This window comes from Grus americana, chromosome 12 (assembly GCF_028858705.1).
Source record: "Grus americana isolate bGruAme1 chromosome 12, bGruAme1.mat, whole genome shotgun sequence".
Classification (NCBI taxonomy): Eukaryota; Metazoa; Chordata; class Aves; order Gruiformes; family Gruidae; genus Grus; species Grus americana.
The window spans coordinates 10,525,484-10,551,474 of NC_072863.1; the positions used below are offsets into that span (position 1 = coordinate 10,525,484).

At 41.7% G+C, this 25,991-nt stretch overlaps 1 protein-coding gene across 12 annotated transcripts in view; it reads right to left on the minus strand.

The window, feature by feature from the left end:
• Positions 1 to 25,991, minus strand: part of HTR2C (5-hydroxytryptamine receptor 2C) — a 242,138-nt gene that overhangs the window by 135,087 nt on the left and 81,060 nt on the right. The window contains exon 1 of one of the 12 annotated variants that reach the window (XM_054839535.1): positions 16,484 to 16,572. The exons of 10 other annotated variants lie outside the window; for them this stretch is intronic. The gene's annotated coding sequence lies outside the window, so the exon portion shown is untranslated. Of the gene's footprint in view, positions 1 to 16,483; positions 16,573 to 25,991 lie in introns of those variants that run through there. One more of the 12 variants, XM_054839544.1, reaches the window with a different exon arrangement.

Genomic DNA, 25,991 nt, shown 5'->3' on the forward strand with positions numbered 1-25,991 from the left:
AAATACAACTTCACAAGATGGGCGAAACAAACAACTTTATTTGCTTCCCAGGAGAAGGTATTTTAATGGTATAAAATCCTAGCACCAAATACATAGTGATCCAGGAGAAACAACTTTACCCTTCTTGTCTGACAATACGATGCTCCAATTGCTGGTTTACGCACAAAATTTACACACGCAGCTGCCACAGTGTCCAAAGAAAGGAGAAGCATGAGTAAAAAGAAAGCATACCTAGGATGAAGAAAGATGCAGTTGTTTTTCCTGTGTCACTTCAAAACCAGTTGAAGTTACTACGCAGCTACAAAACCAGGCAACTTCGGGGGGGGGGGGGGGAAAGACATGCTAAACAAATTGATGGCAGGGGTTTGCACACTCAGGAAGATCCCTTCTTATCTGAGACTTCAACAAGTGAGTTTTGTGAAGCTGCTACAAGTATTTATGGAAAGTTAATATTTTTTTTTAAATAAGAAAATTATGCACAGCCACCTGGCTTTCACACCAAGTCATTCTGGAATTGAGTAATGCACTTGAGCATTTCTAAGATTATATTTGACAATTTAAAAATGTACCCAGATCCCACCATCCATACACGCACAACAAAATCACATCCATAAATATGTCAGGGACAAAACAGAAGTGAAAGACAAGGCAAAGGAAGAAAGCAGCCAACAAGGATTGGAAGAATAAGCAAGCTGAACATGGCTGTAGGTGGCACTAACAACTCTTTCCAAACATCTTCCCCCTCTTAAACCTGTACTTAAAACATGGTGCGTGTTTTGCAACCTTCAGAAAAACCACTGAAATTTCAGTGAAAATGGGACCATCATCCAAGGCAACTCAGTTTTTAGTTAGCTGCTCTCTGACCACACGGGCTGGGTTGAAGAGAGGCCAGACTTTTGCAGAACAGCTCCGGAGCCTCTCAGAGGCCTAGTACTGCTCGTGCTGCAGTGATTTAGGCTCCCTCATTGTTCACCCAAGGCTGCAATGCATGCTCAGAGTTATCAGTGCAAGAAAGAAAATGATCAAGAAGCTGATGAGAGACTTGTTGATGAACATAAATTAAAGGCCCTTAATCTGCCAACTCAGTCTCTTAGAACAAGGTGAAGTAAAAGGTGGCACATCGAGAAATAAAATTACTTACCTTCCAGCTGAAATAAATTATAAGCTCTTAAGCCTAGCAGACAGTTCTGAAGCCTGCAGGAGCAGCAGGTAAATGAAAGGTAGCTGTTCTGCAGGCTAGATAGTTCTTAAATCTCTCCTCATTCTTCTCCACACTTCTCTAAGTTGCAAAAGGAACTAGAGGGTCATTTTCTTGAAAATAATGACCACATAAAGTATGTGTGTGGCAAAACTTCTAAATAAACAGTATGAGTGAACATTTCAGCATTTATTATACACACACATAAATTAGATTTATTATTCCAGTAGATTCCTGGACTTGGAGCCACAAGGCCACAGACTTCTTTCTCCTCCGCATGCTCTGAACTAGAGACACCAGGATTTATTCACTGCTGAGCAAAACTTCAAGGAGCCGCTCAGAAGAAAGCAAACCAGGCTTTCTTTTCCAAAGAAGAAAGTGGGAGTCTGAGCTCCATCTCACACCAGGAGATCACCAATGACAGAAGCCCAGCATGCGTCTGAACTTCTGAAGGGGAGTTCCAGGTAAGAAACCTGGGGACTGAGAAGAAAACAGAAAATAATGGAAAATCCAGGGAATATGCACTGCTTGTAACCAGCAAAGAGTAAGATTATAAAATTCACACTCTGAGAAGCAAAGTCTTGCCCTGTAATAAATCAAATTTTTTGAAAACATTTCTCTTCATGAAAACAGAGTGCATTTACTATATCAGATCATACCTTCTCCAGGAATCAGGTGAGTGAAAGGACAGGAGAAATTCAGGACCTACACTTAGCCAGTCCAGACTGAAGCTCCAGGTATACTCATAAGCACTGATCTACTGCTGCTAAAACAGCCCTGTGTACTTCACAGGTGACTGACAGCAGGACAGAGATTGTGTAAGAACCAGTGAGAGCATACCTTTGGGGACAGAGAAGGTGAAATGCCCATGCTAGTCTTACAGGTTTCTCTGCCATCTCCAGCACACTGGCCAAAGGAACAGCTTAATCATACACAACCATTAGCAAGCGTGGCCCAAAGAATGGCTTACACCCCTTTTTCCCCAGAAATGCCTAGAATTTCCTTAGAATTGCTGGAGAAGGGCTTACCCACACAGGTGCAGCCTCCCTGTGCACTGCATCCAGCATTTACATGGAGGCTTTTCTATCCATGCAGCAGCAAATGCCAGGTCAGGTGCTACAGACATTGAACTGGCCTGACCCTTTATGCTGGCCCTACATCTGCAGGAAAAGCAGTCCTACACCTATGATGCTGTTATCAATTAAACATCACTGGATAAACAAATATACATGGTAGGTAGAAAAAAAATTAATCTTCCCAACATCTTAGAATGCCAGAAGATAAGATTAATCTCTTTCATGGTTTGGAAGAAAGAGAAGGCTTGGTCCATACTCACTAAAATTACAGCAGGGTTTTCAAAGTATGTACCTTGAAATACAGAATAATAATACGTGGTTACCACTTATTAACAGCAGCCTCTGAAGACATACATAAAAAGCAATGACCTAAGAAGTGCAAAGAGATGTATTTTCAGAGGTACCACTCAATGGTCTGACAGAAAGGTCGTTTTCAGTGTAAGCCTAGGCCCCTCTCCTAAACCAAAATAGAGATTACAGCAGAGTCTGAAAACCCATAGCAATGACTTGTTGCTATGGCTATGAAAAAGAAAGAGCCAGCTTTCCTCAAAAGCATACTCAAACAAGAGGACAAGCTACCATGATTATAAGCAATACAGAAATGTGCAGGTTTAGATTTCAAAAATGGTTTTCAGTGTCTAAATCGGACACCTTCCCCCCTGTCCACTCCACTCCAGTAAAATCAGAGGCTCCAGGCTGTACCAGCAGCATTAAGAGAAGTAACATGAACTTTATGAGACATTCCCTGAACATGTGCGATCCCGAGTGACTAAATCTCAGCCTGCTTTGCTTTCATTCTTTCCAGACACATTCATTATTTTATTCATTTGGGCATTTAAGTAGGATAACATCTGTATTCATCCAGGCTTCATGCCCCCATCCCTAAGTAGTCCCAAGTCACAGTCCCAGGAGAGTTGGGTGATTCCCCTCCCTTTTAAATAAAAAAGTTTGACCTTTGTATAAAACACCTCGATGAAATCCTGGCTCTCATTCATGTTTGCAATCACCTCAGAAGTTTCTATAGGGATTTCCGTGCTGTTTGTCTGTGCCAGCAACTTGAGTTGCTACTTGTCTTGTTTTGGTGACCTGGCTATTCAAAACCACACACATACAGCCAGGATCCCTCCACTGATGAGCCAAAGACTACTACCTTGGAGGCAACAACTGGCAGCATTTTTGGCCTGGGTTGACTCTAGGCAGACACTGTGGACATTTCCACACCAACCCTGGTACTCCCTCTGGCCTGGGAGGCTGCTGTGTCACCATCTCATGCCACACGCTACCTGTGTTCAGCATGGTGCCACCAAAGTCCACAGTGGAAAGTTGCATCTCTTGCTTGTCATTGGTTTTGGACATTTTAAATTGACCTTTATCTCAGAAAGATCACCTGTCAGAGGCGCCTGGCCCTGAAATTCAGGTGGGTCCAGCTCTCCCCAGCACATCCCACAGGCAGAGCAAAGGCTCAGACATTGGACCACATCACCCTGGGCATCAGCCCCAGTTGACAAGCATCAAGCCCGACAGCAATACAGGAAACACTGCTGAATTCAATTACTCCATCATCTCTACAAAACATACTGCTTCAAGGCTTGCACAAGGCAAAGCCACATCCTGAGCCAGTCCTCAAGCCATCTAGGGGAAAGGACAACTCTTGATGAATTCTTTTCACTGACTCAGTAACACAGCATTCAGTTCAAGTTTCAGCAGGATTTCTGTCACAGGCTGCAGAGAGGTTCGCAAGCTCCTTTTGCCTCTGAAATCTGCCTATTCCCAGCCTGAAAGAGCTCTGAATGCAGGTGGCATACACAAGCCTAGCAAGCTAAGCCCTCTGAAATCAGTTTAGGTATTGCCAGGATGTCACCAGTGATCCCTCTTGCAGTCCAGGCTAATGTAAGGTTTGGAATAATCTAAGTTAATGTATGGACTGAGATCTCTGTATGAAACTTTCTTCTGGCACAATTGATTATGCCCCGACTTTGCAGTGACCTTCTGCTCAGCATGTTGCTTCTGCTCACACAGTATTCCCACAGCATCAAAGTCTGCAAAGGGTTAAAACACACCTGCGATCCTAGAGCTCATTTTCACATCTATCCCTCCCTCTGAGGTCGATCTGTAGGAAGAAAGGCAACACTACGCCATCTCATCCCAAAACATTTTACAGCCAGTATCAGAAATACACATTGGGGCATAGCAAACAACTGAACAGCCTGTGGCCAAGTACAACACACGTTACCTTCCCGAAAGGGTTGGAGCTCCAGCCACAAACCACAATTGGCAAAATAATAGTATAGATTACTGAAGGAAAAAAACCTCCATAACCTTGAAGACAGTTCTGAAGTCTCTGACTTCCAAACACTAAAAATTATAGCTTATGCTACTAAAATATAAAGCAAGCTCAGTGTTACACACCAAGACAATAAATTTACAGAGCTCAACATACAGGATTGAATGATAACAAAAAATAATTTTTCTGTCCTGAAGACTGGCAGCTTCTCTGCCCTAGAGGGAAGCACTTTTGAACAGATTGGTTTTTATGAAAAGAGAGGAATAATGTTTCCATATGGAAGGCTTAGTTGTTGTTTGTTGGGGTTTTTTTTCTTAACTGACATATGCATTTTGGATGTAGCAGTAAATTAGGCATTTTCATGAATGTTCACAGCAGTGTGCTTGGCACTGAAGCGTTCAGATGCAAGAGACGCAGAAACCACAAATACAAGAAACTAAAGTAGAGAATTGTTGTCCCCACTGGCTTATGGGCAGCATGCTGCTGTAGGACCATCCAACACAGTTCACAACTCTGTTTTACTTTCTACAAGAAAATTTTTCTTCAGGTTGGAAAAAATAATTTAATTGTTTGTAACATTATCTGTCCCTAGCTGTTCAGCATCCTCTAATAACTGAAAATCTTAAGAGAGTGTAAAGGGAAATCACTGCCTGGGTCTTACACCTTTGGCCAGTGTCGGCATTAGTAGAACAGCCACCCAATGCAAAATCCCAAGAATATTTGCAGTAAATTAAGAAAAGCCTCGTAGGGCATATATGTCCTTTTCAAGGTAACTGCCACAAGGTACCAGGGTCTGGTCTTCCCCACTGAGATCGTTTCCACCACAAAATGTTTATCTCCTGAAGGGAAGGAACAGATACAGTCAAATTCCAAGACAGCAGTCCTTGGGGACCCAGGGAGGGACCCAGCCACCATGATGGTTTGTATCACAAACAGTCTATATCAGATGTGGAAGGCATGAAAAAAATCAGATACTGTGTCTTGCAAGCAAGGTGGTTGAGCATCCAGCCAAGGAGGAATCTGTTTTCCTCTCTTCAACTGCAGTTTTAGTAATCTTACAGAGGGCGAAGAGCAGCCAGAGTGTCTACTAGTAACCAATAAAACCAGAAGAAACTTCTAGCCATCACAGCAGGAACAGTCTTGCAAAATTAGTAGCTGGGGCAAAATATACAACATACAATGGAAACTGATCATGTATGGAAGGTAAGATCTGTTTCCCTGCACTATCGGGGACAAATTTATAAATGCAGAAAGCTGTATCCTCTTCTAAATTCCTACAATTTTTGGGGCTTTTTCTAGGCTGTGATGATGAGCCAAAATTCTGACTTGCTTACAGAAGTCCCTCAGGTTCACCACTCTGGGCTAGTGTGCTTCTCTTCTACATCAACAAGTGTTGTTTATTTTACCTGTTCCTGCCTCCCATCTCCTCCCCCTGCCTTCTATTCACCATAGTAAATCACAATTTTCATTTCCCTTTCTTAACCCTGTAGCAATGTTTCTGTAACTACCATAGAAATGACTGCAATCAAAACAATTCCTATTCTACCACTTCCAGCAATAAAAGATCAGGCTACACATATTCTGAACATATTCATAGCACTGCTGTAAACCTTCCCTTCACACCTCCCACCTATTGAAGGCTAAAACACACATTTCCTGACAGAGATCTTCATCTCTTGTCTACCATCCTTCATTAGCTAATTTCAAAGCAATTTACAAAAAAGGTCCACATCAACAAGATAATGATGGCTTAGAGAAAGAAGGGACTTGTCTGTCATGAGGAGGTAAAATATGGGTAATTTCAAGAATGCAGGCCTGCCTACCTTAGCAATTTTTTGCTTGCACATATCTGGCAAATCTGATTTTTAGTTTTAGTACACAAATGCCCTCTGTCTCTTCCAGGATTTTACTTCCAACTACAATCTGATTTCATAAGATGGTTATAATGGTAAGCTATATGGATAACAAGTTATTGTAATTATTTCCAAATATTCCAAGCTGTTCGCACAAAAAGGAAATCAAGCCACAGCAGCTTTTCATAGAGACCTAAGCCATAAAGTTTATGTACAGTCACAGGTATCTATGGTAACAGCAGATTATATCACACTGACACAGTACTCACACTTGTTCCTTCCTTGACTTTTATGAAATCTACTGGCTGGGACTGAAAAGACCTATGAGGGCATCCAGTCAATACCTCTCCCAAATTACAATCTACATGGAGTACCTTAGCGTGCAGCATGCTTTCCAGAGCTGAGTATCAAGGCACAGAGCAGAAGTCCTGCCCTCACACCTTCTGAAGGGATGTCCAAAAATTAACATACCTTGTGATTAGCAACTTTGGTTTTGTTGATTTTTTTTTTGCCATATAGTTTTTACCTCCTCTAGCCTGATATTTCTTCTCTGTTTAAGGCACTTCCCTGGCTCTGCCATTTTCTGTGCGTACACCCACACCGACCACCCCCAGAAATACCTCTGTTCTAGAGCCATCACAAATCCTCCTAACTCCCATCTCTTCCCTAACACTTTTCCAATGTTGCTCCCCAAAATGAAACTGCTATTCCTGATCCACTCTTGCTATCACAGAAAGCAGCATTTTTCTGCTCTTTTCTTGCAGGGCTCAGCACTGACACATTATTATAGTTGTCATTTCTGCTGCCTCATCATGTCACATAGTCATGCCTATTTGTTTAGTCCTTTATTACCCCTACATCTCCCAGAGCTTTACTAGCCTTCCCCTCTCAGTTCTGATTTATGTTGGATTACAAGCCCTAAATTCATTAGCCTGTCCTTTCACAGAATGAATCTCAAAGTAGTATTTTGGCTGCATTTGGAATTTCTCTAGATACCTTTGATTTTTTTTTCCTTGGCATTTAGAGAGGCACCTAATTTACTATAATTTGCCACTTTTGATACAGCACTGTTTGTTCACTCTTTTAGATCAAGGGACATATCAGCATCAGAAAAAAAAAAAAGAAAAAAAAAAAGATGATAAGTTATCAGAATTCCTTTCAAATCATCCTCTGAGTGAACAAGACATCCTCTTTTCATGAGGCTGAAGGTGCTGAAGCATTTCATGGGTACTGAAGCCAGAGGAGACCATGGCTAGTGTTAGCCACAGTGATGCTCACAGACTCCCTAGCAGATGTTCAGACATCCTCCCAGGGTATTCAGACATATGATTTTGCGTTTAATTGCCCTGATCCACAAGAGGAATAACAGAACTTATGAAAGTGTAAACTCAGGATTGAAAACAATAACTCTGTATTGAATACATTTCAATTCCAGTTATCAGAGCAAGGTCCTGTAAGTCACAGGAGGGTAGTTTCTTAAATATTCAGGAGCAGAAATAAGTGATTAATTATGTACATATTACTGATGTTTAGAACTTCTTAGAAATAACTGACAAATCCTCCAGGGCTTGCCATTTAACCAGTTATGACTTACTGCAGTGGGAAACACTGCATAGAGCATTCAATATGCAGTAGTTTTGACCTGCTGTGCATTTTGAAATGACACTCCAGAAGCTAGGAGAAACCACGTATCTTCAGAGATAACTTGAAGAAGTCCAAGATGCAAAATATCTTGTGATTATAAACAATATACAAATTAAAACCAAAGCCAAGAAATCTTTCAAGATAACTGACAGAACAGAACACATCTTTATAAAGATTAGAATGACAAGATAATACATTCTTTTAAGTGATAAACCCAGGCAGGAGCAAACACACACAAAAATTTTAAAATAATTTGGATAATTCATGGTGGCTAAAAAATACTTACAAAATGTTCATTGTTCATTTGTCAGAATGTTGATTAACAGATTATGAAACTGCATCAAAATGTAACCAAACTGCAAGTTTAGATCCCCAAACTATTCCAGAAACCACTAGATTAATGAAAACTAAACATAAAAGAAGTTTATGTTCTCTCCTCAAAAATGAGAAGACTAAAAAAAACCCACAGCAGTACTGGTGACAACCCACACCATTTAGCAAATACAGCAAGGCAATAGCTAACCACCTCTGTCATCAGACCAGGTATCAGGAATAGCAGAATGCATGGTCCACGTTTCATCATCTACAAGGACAATCACCAAAAAGTAGACATTCCCAGATTTTCTACAGAATATTTTGGATATCAGTTCTATGCAATTATTTTTTGACTCAGACAATCCCAAATGATAGCCACTAAACTGTGCCGATACTTAATTTCTCCCTATTACTGGCCATCTTAAAATCATTACCCTTTCCTCAGCATTATTTATGCCACCCATTATTTTCCCACCAATCTCAGTAGAATCACAATTCCTCAAAAGCTCATTTAGCTAAGAGGAAAAAATCTTATTTACTGTCTCATTGTACCAAGCTTGGCAGTATGTAAAATTGAGAAGAGACAGTTCGCAGCCCCACGGCCTAAGCATACATGACACCAACAATGCTACAGAAGCAAAATAGCATTTCAGTAAAAATAGATAAGAAAATGTAACTGCCATCATTTTCATGCATTTGGAGAGTCCAAGCTGTCAAGTGTCAGTAGAGTGTAAGGTGATAACTACAGAAAATCAAGCTTCTGCCTACCCAGTTCATTTGCTGCTCAGGTACTAGCCCTGCAGCAGATCGCATAAGTGGGACATTAAGAGGGGCAAAAAAAGATGATACATGACAAAGAGCAGACAGGAGAATAGTGAAGAGAACAAGTTGTTATTTCACTACAGATTTTTTATTTAGCTTTTCTTCCAAGGAAGTCTAAAAGTAACATTTATCTCTGTATAGTCACACTGCTGTTCTTTGAAGTTATTCCTAAAACTCAGCAGTGGCCCAGAATTGGGCAAAAACAAGGCAAAAAGATCCCCACCAACAGTTTGGAAATATGGCCCTGCTCCCGCTGTGTGTCCAACAATCTTCTCATACACGCATTCAGCCTAACCCATTTCATCTCTGTCTTCAAAAATTTTGTAAAATCCAGTATTAGATGCTTCTGCAACAAATTGTGGGTTCCAGCAATTTCCAGAGATCCACCCTGATCCAGCTTTTCTGGAGTGACACATACCACATCCTCGCACAGCTCTTTCATATATATGTCTTTTATCCTACTCGGTGCTTAGGGTCAGTCCATAAGGGAGGCTCCAAGGATCAGTCACCCACGGAGGTAAAATAAACCCAGTTTATATTTACCAGGCACCTCAGAAAGGATGTAATAGATGTTCTCAGTTCTTACATGAAGCAGTTACTGCAATTCCCATGTTGTTAGAAGAAAGAAAGAAAAGAAAAAAAGTCAAACAGATGAATGCCCTGGGTTTGACCGACTGCAGATCTCATGGCTGCAGAGATCAGCCACGTTACCAGATACAGCTGCTTTGCAACAGTTCCTCCCGGCAATCTTTCAGAGCCTCACAAACAGCAGCATGTAGAACATAGTGCCTTGACTAGCTTCTTTGCTAACTAGGCCCCTTTGTAATGGCTATACCTGAAGCTCTTGAATTTTTTTAAGAGGAAGGAGCGAGCCTCCATCCAATAGTTTGACATCTTGTGCTACCTAGTAAGCTTAAAAGCTTCAAAGTGCAATATATTGCTTTCCCCCTTCCCTCCATTTCTCCTGACTGCAGTATTTTTTCATCATCTAGAATAAGACTGCTTTCTGTACATCCTGAAGGAAAAACCAATGACACCTTTTCTTCATTCAGTTTTAGCTAAGAATTTGGATCCCTTGGCTGGGGCTTTAAATAAATGTACGCTTTCCAAAACTCAGTGAAGTGCAGAGAGTAAGGGGGAAAGTTGCACAAGAACACCGATGCAGAGCCTTTGTCTGCTTAGATATCAAGTACCTGCCCAGTGCTGGTACGTTCATGGAAGCAGCTTAGAAAGCTGCAAGGGGTTCAGTCCTGGGGTTCAAAATCAGGCAAACTGTATGTAAAAGCTGTATGATTGGATATTCTGCATTTTAGGGTCAGCCAGCAAAGCATATGGAAGATGTTTTCCTGAAGCTTCTTACAATTTCTCAATGCCTCTTTTACTCCAACAACATGAACTCTGCATTTAACCCTAAACATTGTATACAGGACACAGGCACTAAACATTAAAAAGAACACATAGTACACTCTGGAAAGTCTGTGGTCTTCTAAATTAATATATGACATGGAAATACCATTTACTGAACTATTTGAAAAATTTGTTGAAACATACAGACGTGGCAGTAAATTCCTACACAACTTTCCATCCAAAAGCATACTGATTTCTATTATTTCTGATAACATAAGATACCTGGAGATAGACTATTCCCAGACAGAACACAGACATACCATATTTACTGAGCCCAGAAACAAGTCATTGTTAACAATGTGGAGCATTAGTTCCATTTTGCTGAAACATCCCTTTGCATGCTACACTTTTCAGACTCTGGGACAAGGGTCTGCAATTGTCCCCCATCGATCAGCTCTTGCTTTGTTTCCTGTAGACTGACAGCCAGTGCCATCTTAAAACTTTCTTCTGTATTGTTTTGCTTTTAAGTTTTCTCATATTCATTATATTTCATAGTGCTAGACAGGCCAGTCATTAAAGAACTAAAGTGAAAATACAAGAGAGTGCCCTTGTCTGGAGTTTCCCTGGTGTTTCCCAGTTTCTCAGCTTATCTGCTCCTGTCTCGCAGACATACCCAGACCCTCAGAAAGCCAGAGCAGAAAAGTCTCTCTTTCTTCCTTGCATCTGCCTTTTAAACACAGGCTGCCCTTTTCTCAAATTATGTTTTCATAAGGAGGTTTAATGGCTTCTCACAGGTACCTTTTACCGCCTTTTTCTCCAGACCTGCGAAACCAGGTGACTCTCCCCACCCAGCTGCTAATGGCCAGCCCATTGGAAAGAGCTCACGTTACGGAGCTCTCCAGGATTGCTGTTTCAGGCTCAAGAAGGAATTTTTTCCAGAATGACCAATCTGGCCAAGGAGGCAGGATAGGACTCTGATGGGGGAAAAGGAACGTACGTTTCTTGCTATTTAAGGAAAACACAAATGAGAGCAGAAAAGTCCCAGTGTTGCAAGACAATCTAGTTCTCAGAGGTCAAAAGTAATTAGGCAAGTCAAAAGTCTTTTAGTCACTCCTAAGGGCTCCCCTGCAAATGGAAGGGTTTGGCTGAAGGTCAGGGTACCTCAGACAAAGTGAGTGGCATCCTGAATATCCAGGAGACCGGGTCTTCCCTTGAGGAATTGTCCAGTGATATGGTAAAGCAAACACTGGATACATACTTGCACATATATACACATACCTACATATCAGTAGTAAAATATATCTCACATTTAAATATATATACATACATATATAGAGATGTATGTATATAAAACATCCATAAAAGTTACTGCTTGGATATTTCAAGTCAATATCAATTTCAATATCATCCTTTATCTATGGTGGAGCTAAAACACAAAATATTTAAACCAAGTTGTGTTTAACCATTCAGCTGTTACATTCCCCCAGAGGCAGCAGTATATAACAGATTTTTGCTATCACAGGCTTAAAAAATCATATTTTATATCAGTGCTACATTGCACACCCTCATTGGATTTATTGATTTGTTCTTTTTTCCTTAGGTCAAGTTAAAACTTTCTTGTGCAGACAAATATAGCTTCAGAGCTAAAAGACGACGTGAAGCACATTCAATTTGAAGTTTCTTTCTGCATACTGTGTTGTAGGTTATGCTACCTGATGGCCAAAACTGAGAAGCTAAAATCCATCTTCAGAGATAATTAAAAAAATTCAACTGTGAAATGAAACTATCAGCATGCCACCTTTTAACTAACAAGATTAGAGTTACAAAAGCTGTGAGCTTATACAGTTCTCTCCCTGCAGAACCGGAAGCTTTATAAAGGATTTCAAATCCAAACCCACAATTTTTGAGCATGGTTGAAATACATAGAAGCAAGTTATTTCATTTTATTGAGGCAACATACCAGGAGACACCGCCAGACCATCCGGCATCACAAAACCCAAAGACTTGTGGGACCAAGGACTTAAAAAGCAATTACTATGTCTGCAGCACACTCCTGTAACCTTATTTTGTGCATTTCCTCTTGCTCTTAGGGGGCTCAGTGATATAGTGAAATAAAATACACAAACCCAGGAGTTTTTCCAAATCCCACTTGGGCAAAACACAGTCTACCCAGCTCTTATACACAAAAAACCCCTCATGAAAATAAATGCTAAAGCAGTGCTGAATTAATTAATGACTAGTGCCCTAGCTGGGCTTATCATCTTACTCATAAGTATCCGAATACTTCACTTGTGCACAAGGGTTCACCGTGTCCATCTCAAAACTTTGAAAATTAAATTTCTGTCTTTGATTAAAAAAGGTAAAATATAATCCCTCATCCACATATACACATTAGAAGGAAGAGATTGCAGTTTCTAACAATCTTTCACTTGCAAAATACCTCTTCAGTGATACAGGTTCTGGAGCTTGTATAGAGTCTGAACCAATTAATAGTGCTTAATTTTACTTACTGTAATGGGAGGCTGTGCACCTCTGGTTTGTTTGGTACATAAGAAAAATGAATACTGATGGGCTTTTGGATGTGAACTTACTGTACCCGACTTGCAACACTGCCAGCTACACAGGATCCATCACCAAAAAGTTATAATTTGAGACTATTTCAACACATGCAGCCCCAGCATTCACACCTGCAGACAACTGTGATAAACAGTCCCAGTGCAATCTGATGGGCCAACATTTGCTCTCCAGGATCCCAGCTCCACTGCTGTGGTCCTGCAAATCGTCTCTAGTACTCTTATGCTTACTGCACAGATTTGACCCAGTAATGCAAACCCTTGAGGCTGAAAGTAATGGAGCTAAACAACAAAGGTCAGCAGCTATAAATTATTATTGAAGGAAAAACAAAAGCAGGATCACACGGAAATATTTTATCATCTCATGGAAAATCCCTCTTATAAAGTGTTCCATAGTAGTAAGAAAAACCTTAAATACTTTCATGATGCTTCATTAAATAAATATACTAATTATCTTAATACTTGTAAATGAAAAATTCAGTTCCTTAAATAATCTCAAAGTCTGTAGCAAGTTCAATTTCTTACTCTTTAAAAAGCAGCTTTGTAAAAGAGGCTGAAGCTGTTTGTACCAGTTTGATATTGCTATTTGAGTACACGCACACTGACAGTTCAGCTCTGCTTCAGCATCCTTAGGTGCTTACACAGCAGCAAAAGCAGCTGGACCAGGCCCCAGAAATACTGACAGATTTCCAGTTCTGCCGCTGATTTTGTGTACAGCAAGAATAACAAGATTTGTTCTCCTCAGCAAAAGAATATACTTCGAAATCTATTGCTCACTGTAACAGCATAACTACGTCACTTAGTTATCCACTGAATTAAATGAGGTACCATTGCAAGAATCTGTATTAAAGACAAGACGACACTCAAGCCTTTAAATTAACATCTTTCAATTGCTGGGCACTCCCCACTAACATTGCCATGCATATTCGATGGACTTTTACCAAATGTAATAGTGAAAGTGCTGAAACTCCCAGCCACTGGGGCAGCTGCCCCATGCCTACATCCTTTGCAATGGATACTGCCGTGAAACGCCATCTTATTTTATTGGTGTCCTAATTCTCCAGGCAAGCCAGCCAATGATTTCCTGATTCTTTCCTGTGTTCACAATTTCCCCTGTGCCTGCAACATCTGAAGTTTCTTCTTGGCAACCACAAGGCTCCATGACATTCGCACTTTTTACTTCAGAGGTGTTTGAGCAGCATCATGGGAAAGTCAGAGGTACAGTGGAGCATAAGAAAAGGCAAGTGCCTCCTTGTCTGCCCCAAGGATGGATTGTCATGGAGATGGCACCTCCTGGATGGCTCATCTAAGCCAAGTTAACGGAGCTATGAAACCACAGACGGGGATCTGGCCCTGCTGTTACTGCCCATTTTCTTGCAGTGGTGGCATGGCACACCTCACCTGCACACTCCTCAGTGATTCCTTAGTTCCTGCATCTTTCCCAAGTTTACACTTAGGAGGGAGAAGACAGGTTTTCACCAAACTCACAGGGAGTGAGTCGCTTAGGCAGAGGATACATCATAGCCAATTTTCTAGCCTGTTGAATAGCTGATGCACAAGCATGCCCCATGGCAGCCTCCACTGCTTTGTTCTAAATTCACCAGGTCAGAAGTGAATGGTGTTCATTCCTTTTTCTTTCCCATCTCCATCCAGACATGTTCTTCTCTCTTCCTCCTTTTCAGGGTCCAAAATGCTTGTGGTGACATCCAAAACAGACAAGAGGATAGGCAAAAGCAGACAACCAAGAGGAAACAACAGTCAGCGAGAAGATGCTCTTCCAGAGAGCAATGCAGGCAGGAACTTAATTTGGGTTTCCGAATCGCTCTCTGAAGGTGCCTGCTATTTTCACCACCACAGCTGAGTTAGTTCAGATGATCAGCTTCCTGACTTAGACACCACAAGTGTCATGGTGCCATCTCGCTCCCCTCCTACCGATCTCAAAACCAATCCTAATCTTTGCCCAGTCTTGCCTCTAAACAAAGGCCCTCCTTCATTAGACAGCTTCCCCCAGACACAGTTGCACAGGACAGATAACTCTCTATATGAAGACACAGAACATTATGGCAGGAAGGAAAAACACTAAATCAAGGGGAAATCAGAACCTTCCCCATGCACTCTCTCATTACAAATCCCCATAAAGACTATGATTTTTCAAGCAAGCAACATCTCTTCTCCAAAAGAATTTGAAACATAATGGTGCCTCTTACAACTCAGAAAAACAATTACCATGAGGTAATTAAATCATTCATAATAAAAAAATGGCACGTTCTGACATGCGCAAGGAAAGTGCTAGTGTTTAATTCCACATCCTGCGATAAGGAATAAACAGTTTCCTCATTCTGTCATATCTGTAATATCTTTCTCTGAATAGAATTCAGAGCAGTTGATGAACATGCTTTTGGATAGAAAGCATGGTAACTGGTTATCTTCACATGGAAAGCAAGAAAGCAAACTCACTGAGAGATCTGCTACCCCATGCAAGCATCACCCAGCAAAAATAACACATGCACAAGTGGGGGCAACAGGCTGCCCTGAAAATTAAAAGTTAAGTTTTGCTGAAGGAAAAAATATAAATGTAGCCTCAGTAATTTAGATGCCATCTGACACACGTGAACTTTAATTCTAGGTTGCTAAGTCAGAGCTATTAAAGAATAGGGTTTCTTGTAGCAATTTAGTGACTTACACTGTTCTAATTTCAGCCCAAGTTGGCAAGGAGAACTGGGAGAAAAAAGCAAACAAAATATCTATGTATCCATGTGATCTTATTTTTTTTCTAAATAAAAATTAGTTCCCACACATCAAGTCAGATTCTAAGTGCCACACTCATTTTTGGCTCCTAGCAACTGTTACATAGATCTGGTCCAGACACAGAGCAGTATTTTTGTAAGCATTTCCTCAAAAAATACTCTTTTGTCTGTTCCAGTTCAGAATTGTATCAATATGAAGAAGAATAAGATTTCTCAGAAATACCCACCTATTAAAATGTGAAATTTCATTGAAAACATCCCTGAGATGGCAAACTTTCTACAGCTTCTATCAGCCCCAATAACTGAGTAATAAAAAGGAATATTCACCCTGCTTCCTTGAGGTATGAAGATGATTTCATCTGTCCAAAAGTGATTGAAGACCCAGGCTCTCTATCACATCCCTTTGCAGGCTCTCTCCTATATGAACAGCTCAGTAGAACACACTGTGTGTCCTCCATTTACATTTATATATAATATTCTGAAATCATACTTCTAATCAGACATCCATTTCCCGTCCTGCCCCAGCCCACACCCTCAAACAATCAAAAATAGAAACACTGGGGAAGGAAGAAATGAATCCAAAATCAAACCTTCTCAGGCACAAGTTTTGGCTCCAGTTCTTACCATCCTCAAAGGCCATAGCCACCCGAAGATGATGTGACAACTCTGGGACTTCTCTGTATGCACCCATCGGTGCTCGGCAGCAAGCATCAGGAACCTTTGGCGAGCAGGTGAAAGAAGAGGCCAGAAGAAAAGTAAATCGTGGCTCCAAGGGAGAAGCATAAGCTCACTCTCAGTCATGAGATGATGAAATGAAGTGCTGAACTTCACCCTAATGATATGAATCACACATTTGGCCCTCAGACAAACTTCTTGTCTTTCTTTGCTATTTAATGCAAAAGCATTTTCACTGAGAAATCCTGTTGTACAGCAAGGTCATACTTCTCTGAAATCTTTCACACATTCCAAGTAAACACTCAAACACAGTCTACTTACCTAAACCGTGTAACCTCTACAAGGGAAACCATGCAGCATAGCTAAGATGTTTTTTACATAACTGATACCCTGAACACATAAGATGGATAAGAAGGTATTATCCGTCTGTGGGTGAGAGCTTATTACAAAGCCAGACTAACTCTGCAGCAATCCAGACTGGAGCAGGGACCTGCCAAGACAATCTCCACGAGGTTCATGTAAGCAGGACCAGCCTGCTACCAAACTTCACTGGCTTTGAGCAAGTCACATCTGCCACCATTTTCTCCCTGGATGAACTGGTAAGAAGAACATTTCCTGGACTAACTCACAATATCAAAACAGAGCCACACAAACCAGAGTAATACCTGCACAGGTGGTTTAAGTTAACAATAAACTGTCCTAAAAGCAGAGGGTTTTCAGCAGAAGCTAGAAATATCATGATCTGTGAATTTACAAATAAGTGAGTTAAAAGAACATATGGCCAGGTCTTTCCATGATCTGTGATGGAAAGAGAATAAATTAGCAATGACGTTTCAGAGGTCATGCCTAAATGGCTCGGGAGTCTCCACTCGATTTGCAAAAATGACAATTAGCAAAGAGACACAGGAATCAGAACCAACTGCAATAAGAGAAGCATAAGCATGGCACATTTTGGCAGCTCTACGTGAGCTTTAATGGGGTAATTGTGAGGTAACAGCAGCATCGCAGTGACAGTGAAATGGGAGCTGCTTAGTCTCCTGGGTTTGTATTATTGCATAGAGCACGGTGGTTTGGTTACCTTCACATGGTGAAATGTTACTCTGCTATTATGTTCAAGACATGAACAAGTCTAATATAGGTCTTTATTTGCTGTAGACATACTCCTATTTCTATCCTGTGAAAATGTTCTCTAGTGCTGTCAGTGCTAGGACCTGGCAACAGAATTTCTTCCTGTAAGCAAGTCAGACTGTGACAAGAGCTAAATAAATTCAAAGTAAAATGCAGGATGCATGCCCCTGTGAAAGCCTTCTCGAAAGCTCCTAAGAATTGGTATCTGGATTGGAAAGCAAGAGAGGAACATGGAAAAGGAGAAGAGAGGGAGAAAGAAGAGAGGGAATGAAATCACTTCACTGTAGGAAATGCAGAAGAGATGTGACAGAACGAGAATACACCGCATGCTGAACATGCTACAGAACTACCGTAAATGCCAAAAAATGTGATGGATACAGAGGATACAAAAATACACCACGTTCCCCTTAATTGCATGCTATTTTGGTGGCAAACAAAAAAGAATAAGAATTAAAAACTTACTTCTTCCATAAACTAGACTTGTAATAAAAGTCAGGGCCTTAGGTTTGTCAGAGTTAAATGTGTTGGCATTCCAGGCACCCTAGAGGGGTAGGGAGCACGTTACCAGCCTGCCACCTTCACGCCATTTCTTACATGACCACCTTTTCCTAGCGTAAAGTCCTGGGGAGAGGCACACTTTGAACTGGCAGCTACATGTTATCAATGAGGAGGGATGAACGGAGCAGGAGCTGCTTGCAGGCCTGTAGCTGAACAAACTGCCCTTGGGACAGACCACATGCACAGCCAACAAACCAGCCCAGCAGCAGAGCCCTCAGGTCAGCAGCAGTCCCAGAAGAGACCCTGTTATTCCCACAAACACAGCTTTTCCCTCTGAAATATGTTTAGAGATGACAAACTCACCACCTCCCAATAGCTGACATTCTCCTAGATTCCTGGGTTTATTGGTGGCTTTTACCTCCTGGCATTCCCAGAGGCTTCATTTGAGGCACCAGCATCCAAGTCGATCTTCAGATTAGCAGAAGGAGAGAGAGGTGGGGCTGGTGCTTCTGGCAGTCCTTGTCCCCAAGGGTCTCAAGGGGCTTTCCCTAGACCATGACTGGGGAGAGCCATGTGGACAGGGCTGCTGGAAAGGCTGGCCTCACCCTGAACTTCTATTACTTTGTTCCTCTCTCCCAAAGTACCTGTTGGAGCCTAAGCATGCTTCTCCCCTTGGCCCTTTGTAATCCTAGCTTGCATCTTTTGTCTACAGACGTCAATATATTCCCTCCTACCCTTTCCACAGAATGATGCGTACACACAAGCCCTTACTTCCCCCCCCCCCCCCAAATTTCCACCTCTCTTTCTATCAAACTACTTCTGGTCCTCTGACCATATCCAGCACAGAACAGCGCTACATTTTCAGCACACAGTACTTAACCTCACTATTCATGCTTTTCTTGTTGCTTGGTCTATTATTTCTATGGAGAAAACATTTCCATTAATGGACGTGGTGTTAATTCAGAGTTAGAAAAATTTGGTATCCTGAATGCCAAATTCTCATGAAAATATCACTCTTCTACAAAAAGAAACTACATTAAATAAGAAAAAAATGCACTTATGTGCATGTGTAGTGTTGTGCAGAGTGAGAAACCATAGGAACAGAGTCCTCAGGAGCAGAAAAAGTGTTGGTCTGAGCTAGGCAGAGAGGCTGCAACCAGGACCCCTGCCCTGGCTGCTGCTGCTCAGACATGGCTATGCCACTCTTTGGACACATCTAAGCTGTCTTCCTCAACCTTTGCTAGTACACTGCATGCAGCACGCTGCTGTACAGTTATTTTAACCCAACACTGCTGTGAGCTAATTAGCCCTGCTGAAAGCCAACATGTTCAGGATTAATAATTAATGCTTTATCACTGAGGAAAGCACCATGTTTTTGCAGCCACCTCAGTTGGAACTTTATGATCACAATCCCACAGCCACCTTCATTTAAGAGTAGTCTAAGCACTGCACTGCTTTGGCTCGGGACAGACTGTGACTGTGGGAGGTGAAAAATCCAGCCCAAACCTGGTTACAGGGCAGCTGCTGCGGAAATCCCAGGCAGCACCAAGGGCCCTGCCAGGAGTGGTACAAGCGCTAACAGGATAGTGGCAAAACCGACCATCATCAGGATTACAGTTGCACTGAGCTGCGGGAGGCTACTAGCGCAGACAGATAGAGCTCCCGCAGAGACGCTAATATCCTTCTCCTTTAACACCTCCTCACTCACACTTCCGACGCTTTATGATGGGCACAGGGCACTATCCCTGATCTTCAGCATCCCTGGTAAGACAGCCCTCCTACAGTTTACACCCTGTGGGCATTCTTCCCTCCCAGGGGCTGGCAGTTTGCCTTGGCAGCATACAGTGCCTCCAGGAGCACAGGAGGGAGAGAAAGTTGAGAAGCAGGAGTGCTAAGTTAGACCTGTTCCCTCCTTGCTCTGCCCATGCACGCACCCATCATGGGCAGTGGGGGCGGATGGAGAGGTGGCCTGCTAGGGATAACAGTAGAGCATATCCACACTACAGTCACTGTTAGGATGCTCAACATCAAGGGAGAACAAATTTAATCTCCTATATTCAAGGCATATGTTGCCTCGGATCTATAAAAACAATAGCAGCAATACCTTACATAGAAGAACAGAACAACCAAATTGAGTAGTTACACAAATTCTGTGTGGACATCTCAAAAAATAACAATTTATACTATAGTGGATACTCCTTTATTATTATATTTTCTGCACACTTTATCATACAGACATTGAGCACAGAATTTGCAGCAATATACATGAATTTTAGTATCTTCTCCATCCGGAAAGTACCAAGATAATGGGCATCTTTGAAATATGGCAAAGGAACGAGACAAGATGCTGCCTGGTTAGTGTAATTCTTGGAATGTCAAATATTCCTTTAAAGTAATAGATGAGCTTATTAGATAATATAATTACTGCATTAAGATAAAAACATTAAAGATTGTATTTATTTAGGGCAGGAGCTTCAAAAACACCAGAGTCATCAGACAAAGCAACAATTACAAGCGGTTACAGTCCCTGCAAGGTATTCGCTCTCCTCTCCTTTTCTTTTTCTCCCACGACCTACACACTGTTAAAACATTTAATCGAAACATATTTGCTGACCATTCACGGAAACAATGGTCAGATCACCCTCGCAGTGTCCAAACATGTGAGCTGCTGGGGGATGCACAGTCAGATGGGGGCAAGTGCCTGGTCTTGCTGTTCATTACTTAAGTATGCTTTACTTTACTGCTCATTACATAGCAATGTTCTTGCTCTTCCTGATGAAGACAGCACTGTGAAACACTGTGTCATCTTCACACTTTGAAGGGTGCCTCACTAAAATTCAACTATCATAAACTCTGTTCTAATCCCATTAAGTTTTGGTATGGACTTTAAAGGAGGAGTTAAATTCTTACTCACCACAGCACTGAGTATATGAGTTGATTACAGGCAGCTCCTCTTTCCAGTTATTTTCATTTGTATTTTGCATATAAAAATCAATTCTCCATAGATATTATAAGCACACTACCTCTGAATTCCCTGAACAGGGCGTGCACAGCAGCAGCAAGGGAAGTTTAAACAAGAAACCTATTTGCACAAGTGCTGTCAGAAGTTGGAATAGCTGTACCATAATGAAAATGTGTTGGAAGGAATTCATTGCCATCTGTCTTTATTTTCCTAACCAGCTCAATCAGACACCACAAATACACTCAAACATGAGAAAAATATTTAAATTATTTGTGCTACGTCCTTTTTCAACACGTAACTCTCAGTGTCACTGTTTTTATTGGTATTGAATGCCCATCAATAGCAGTGAATTCATTTGTGCACAGCCTTTGTGCTATGTATCTATCTATGCAACTTCAAATCCACATCATCAGCATAATGCAAAAAAAGCCCACATTAAAAGTGACAATATTACAAATATTTTAAAGGTATTCAAGGAAACATGACAAAAAATACCAAAAGAAACTTTGTTCCTCAGTGTCAGAGTACAGCCCTACAGCTTTTGTAATTGTTGGATAGGATAAAGTTCAAAACAAAAACATTGGGTAGTTCTACACAACAGTTCTCATGCAAAACATAATCCTATAGAGTGAGAAGGAAATCATGGAGAAAGAGGCAAATCGAGGAAAGAAAATGGACTGTAAGAAAAATACAGAAAATAGTAAGGAGAAACTATCTGAAAACAATTAATGGAAGAGGAGGAAACAAATGCAGAGCTCTGCCCTCCACAGAGCTGCAGGATGTTGCCGTGGAAGGCAGGCTTTCCCCAGACCCCATCCCTCACCCACGTGCCTTCACAGGCAACCCCAAGACGTTCCTGATCCACATGGCACAAGGGCAGGAAAGGAGCCAGCGAGGAATGCTTTGAGGGGATACCATGCTGCCCAGAGACACTTCTGGGGACATGAGGATTACCAGACAAGGTCAGCCTCAGCAGCCTCATTTATTTCCGTCCTTCATACTGAAAGATAGCTTCAACGCTTCCAGCCATCAGTCCAAGGAGGCAGAGCTGCAGCAAGTGCCATCCCTCCAAGCACATCCTGCGCCATGCGTAGCTGCCTGTGCGTCCATATCACAGCCATGTGCTGCAACCTGAACCTGCAGAAGTTTCATTTACTGCAAACAGGACTCAGCGGTAGACTGTGGCTCCACAGCACCCAAGGTGGGAGTTAACGCTCAGGAACTGGTACAGAGTGAATGTTTACAGCACATATCTGCTCCAGAGCTTGGCTTACATCAAAAAGAAATGTATAGCATTATAAAGGTGAAATGCATCTCCTCCTCCCAGCGCACCACCACACCACTCCACAGTTGTTTTCTCGAACACCAACAGGCAGCAACCAGCACCAGGCAAACACCAAACTCTTTTCACACAGACCCACCTTCCTCTGCTCAGTGCTCCTGATCCACTGGGCCACCAAAGCAGGGCAAATCTTCAGCAAGATAAAGCAATTAGAAGGATGCAGAACAAAGGACTCCTAACAACAGGTAGGTATACATGTGCACACTAACAAACCACCCAGCGTGGCCCATCATGACAGGTTTGAACAGTCCTTCCTCTGTAGAGGTCTCACTGGCACAAACACGGCAGCCAGAGCACAGGCAGAAAGTGAAACCGTTGAGCCGTTGCCTGCACTGGCAGCTGCCTGCGAACCAGGGCACGGGGCAGCACGTCTCAGTCCCTGGTACAAGTGATTTACAAGGGGAACAGATTATGAAAACGATGCTAGGTAGTTCAGATGCCTACTCCACATCCAGTTTTAGGAAAGGGGACCAGAGTCCTTAGGGAACATCTGAAAGGTAGAGATTTGCAATCCTGTTCATTAGTTGTTACTTAGGACAAGAGGCAAAGTCTCAAGTCCTCCCTGTCTGAGACACCTTATAACAGCCTCCTGTCCCCAGCACTCACCTCTCCCCACCAGTGTCACACTCATGAAATGCTGCTGCTGCCAAAAATGAGAGAGAACTGATCGGGACCATTGACAGCAACAAGGAAATTTCGTGCTGTACACAGGAGGGCTGCAAGAGCATTAGCAGAGGAAAAATCAGCACTTCACTGAGGTTCATGACTTTTATGTGGAAATACATGAAGGAAAGCTCTGCTGACTCTTGGCATTTCTCTTTTTTTAGTCTTTTTTTCCCTGAGTTTGTATTTTCCATCACATGCAGACAATACTAAATTTGGAATTCTTCAGCTGTGCACAGCAGTAAAAACATGTAGTCCTCTAATGCTGCCTCTTGTGAAATCAGTGAGTTTCTGTCACAGCATCTTTCTTGCTAGCACATGCTAGAGATACAGAGAATTCCTCAGCGCAAGCTAGAGACTAAATTTATTTTATGTAAATAAATGTTTCAAAATAGCTTGGACTAGCGGCTGGAGCTATGCCATCAGGCATCCCAGAATACAACCACCACTGCCAGGCTGAATGTGAGCAACTGAACCCTAGCACGGAGCACGAGGTCCCAGAAAAGCCAAATGAAACACAGGAGTCGGTACCTCAGCACCTGCCTGGGACACCAACAATGTTGGATAGATAACAGAAAGCTTCCCTAAACAACGCAGAGAAAAAAGTCAGCGTTGCTTCTGACATCCAAAAAAAATCAAGCGCAAGCCACCTGGGGCCACTCAGAGGAGAACAAAGATCACAAATAGGTTGTTACTGGAAGGAAAGGTCCAAACATCTTCCTGAAAAGGAACTGGGAAAGCAAATCAAGAAAACAGAAAGAAAATCTAAAACATCAAAATACCTAAAACAGAAAGAAACATCAGAAAGAGCTTACTTCATTGAAAACTCTCTGTAGCTCACAGGCTGATAAATTGACATTTGGGAGCATATTTGTTTTTATCCCTCTAAAAGTTTAGCACTGATGCTCTAGAAAACTTCAGTCACTGCTTCAGCTGTAAACTCCATTTGCCATCAGAGGACCAAACACCACACTGTCAGGTGAAGGATGTTTGAATCTGGGCAGTTCAGCACAATCTAGGTGGAGGAGATTCAGTCTGAGAGCCACCTGGGTCCGTAATTTTTCATCTAAATCCTTCATCCTTTCAGCATCCTTTTCTTTACAGAAAACTCATTTAATTCAAAATGACAGAGATTAAATGAAACACCTCCCATTTGAAGAAAGCAAAGTTCAAAAAATTTTTCAAGCTTAATAATAATAATAATATCTAACCCCTAAATTGACTTAATTCTAAAGAGGTAATTAAAAAGTACTCTACTCAGAAAGACTTACAAAGCAGGCTTGCAAACTGAATAGCCAGAAAATTGCATGCCAGAAATCTGGGCACGTGGCATGAATAACGGGATGGCTGAGAGTTATTCCAGTTTGCCATTTTTCTTTATCCAGATAGGAGGTTGATGGAAACTACAAATGCAGAGAAGATATTTGGTAAGGAAGCACTCACTATGAAAAGATGGCTTAAGATGCAGATGTTGAAGAGTGGAATATGCCCTGATCCTCTTACAGAGGGTAATTCCCACAGCCCTTATGCCCTGAACGTACCCTCACAAACTCTTCTTGCTTTTGCAATATAGCTAGATTAGCTCCCAAAAAAGTGTTCCAGAAATATGAAAAAAATGCCAACAAAGCCTGCGAGAGGCAGACTGGTGTGTGTATCTTATGACGTATGTAGACGTGAGGCAAACACGAGCAGAAGTTATCTACTATAAAATATTCAGTAACTGGCCCATTATCAGACACTCTCATCATGATAACAGCTTCCCAGCTGAGATTGGAGTATTAATATTGGTATGATGATAGCTTCCTCTAAATACTTTGGCCTAAAAAGATAAGCCGCTTTTACATTTTTAATTACGACTGGATTTTATTTTGGGTCTATAATCCTTTTCCAGCAATTGGATTAATGCAAATAGTGATTTAAAGGAAGGAAAAAAAAAAATCCAGTGAAAGCAAAACTGCCCCAGCAGAGGAGAATCACAGCCTCCGAGGAGCCCTGTGCTACCATGGGATTCATGGAGCGAGGTCAGAGCGGAGATTCATCAGCTCCCACCAGCCACTACCAACATCTGCAGGACTGAGCTTTGAGGGGACTACATCCCAGTTGGAAAAATACCTGGAAGTAAAGCACTGCTCTCATGGTACTCCCTACACTGGATACATTTTTATTTTTTTTTCAAACATCAAACTGTTTTTCATCATCTCAAGTTAGGTCTTTATTTGTATTAATGTAGACTCAGAGCAGGCAATGAGACAAGGCTACTGAGCTGATACCACCACCTTCTAATATAACTACTGCTCCAGCAGAGTTTTCCATAGCCTAGAAAACTTTTTTTTTCTTTTTTCTGTTCACAGTGGTGTCTCTACATACCATATACCAAGCCTGATGAGGGGACACAGAACAAACTCAGCGGAGAGCAAGCTTGTTTAGGTCTGCAGCTCCTGGAGCACCTTGCAAGCGTGGTAAATGAAACAAAGCACTATGTATTATGATCACCATCATTTATGCAATAAATCCAATGCAGAAGAGCACCTTTCATCACTCTTGGTTATAGCATGGCTGTACTGAAGACACAGCCCACTGCAATTCAGCAAGAGCAACATTGGGTCTAGGGGAAGAAAAACATCTCCTGCAGCCAGTGGCTTTCGCCATTTTATTGAGTCTTCTCCCCAGTGTAAAACAAACAAGTAATAATACCAAACATCACCATTAGTAATCCTATGAAAGGCAGAGCTCCTAAAAACTCCCACTAAATGAAATAATGCTTTCAGTAGCAACTGGACTAATACATAGTGCAGTAACGCCAAGACAGCTGTTTGTTAGAGTTTCCTCACTGTCACTGTAACCATGTCCCATACCACCACTAC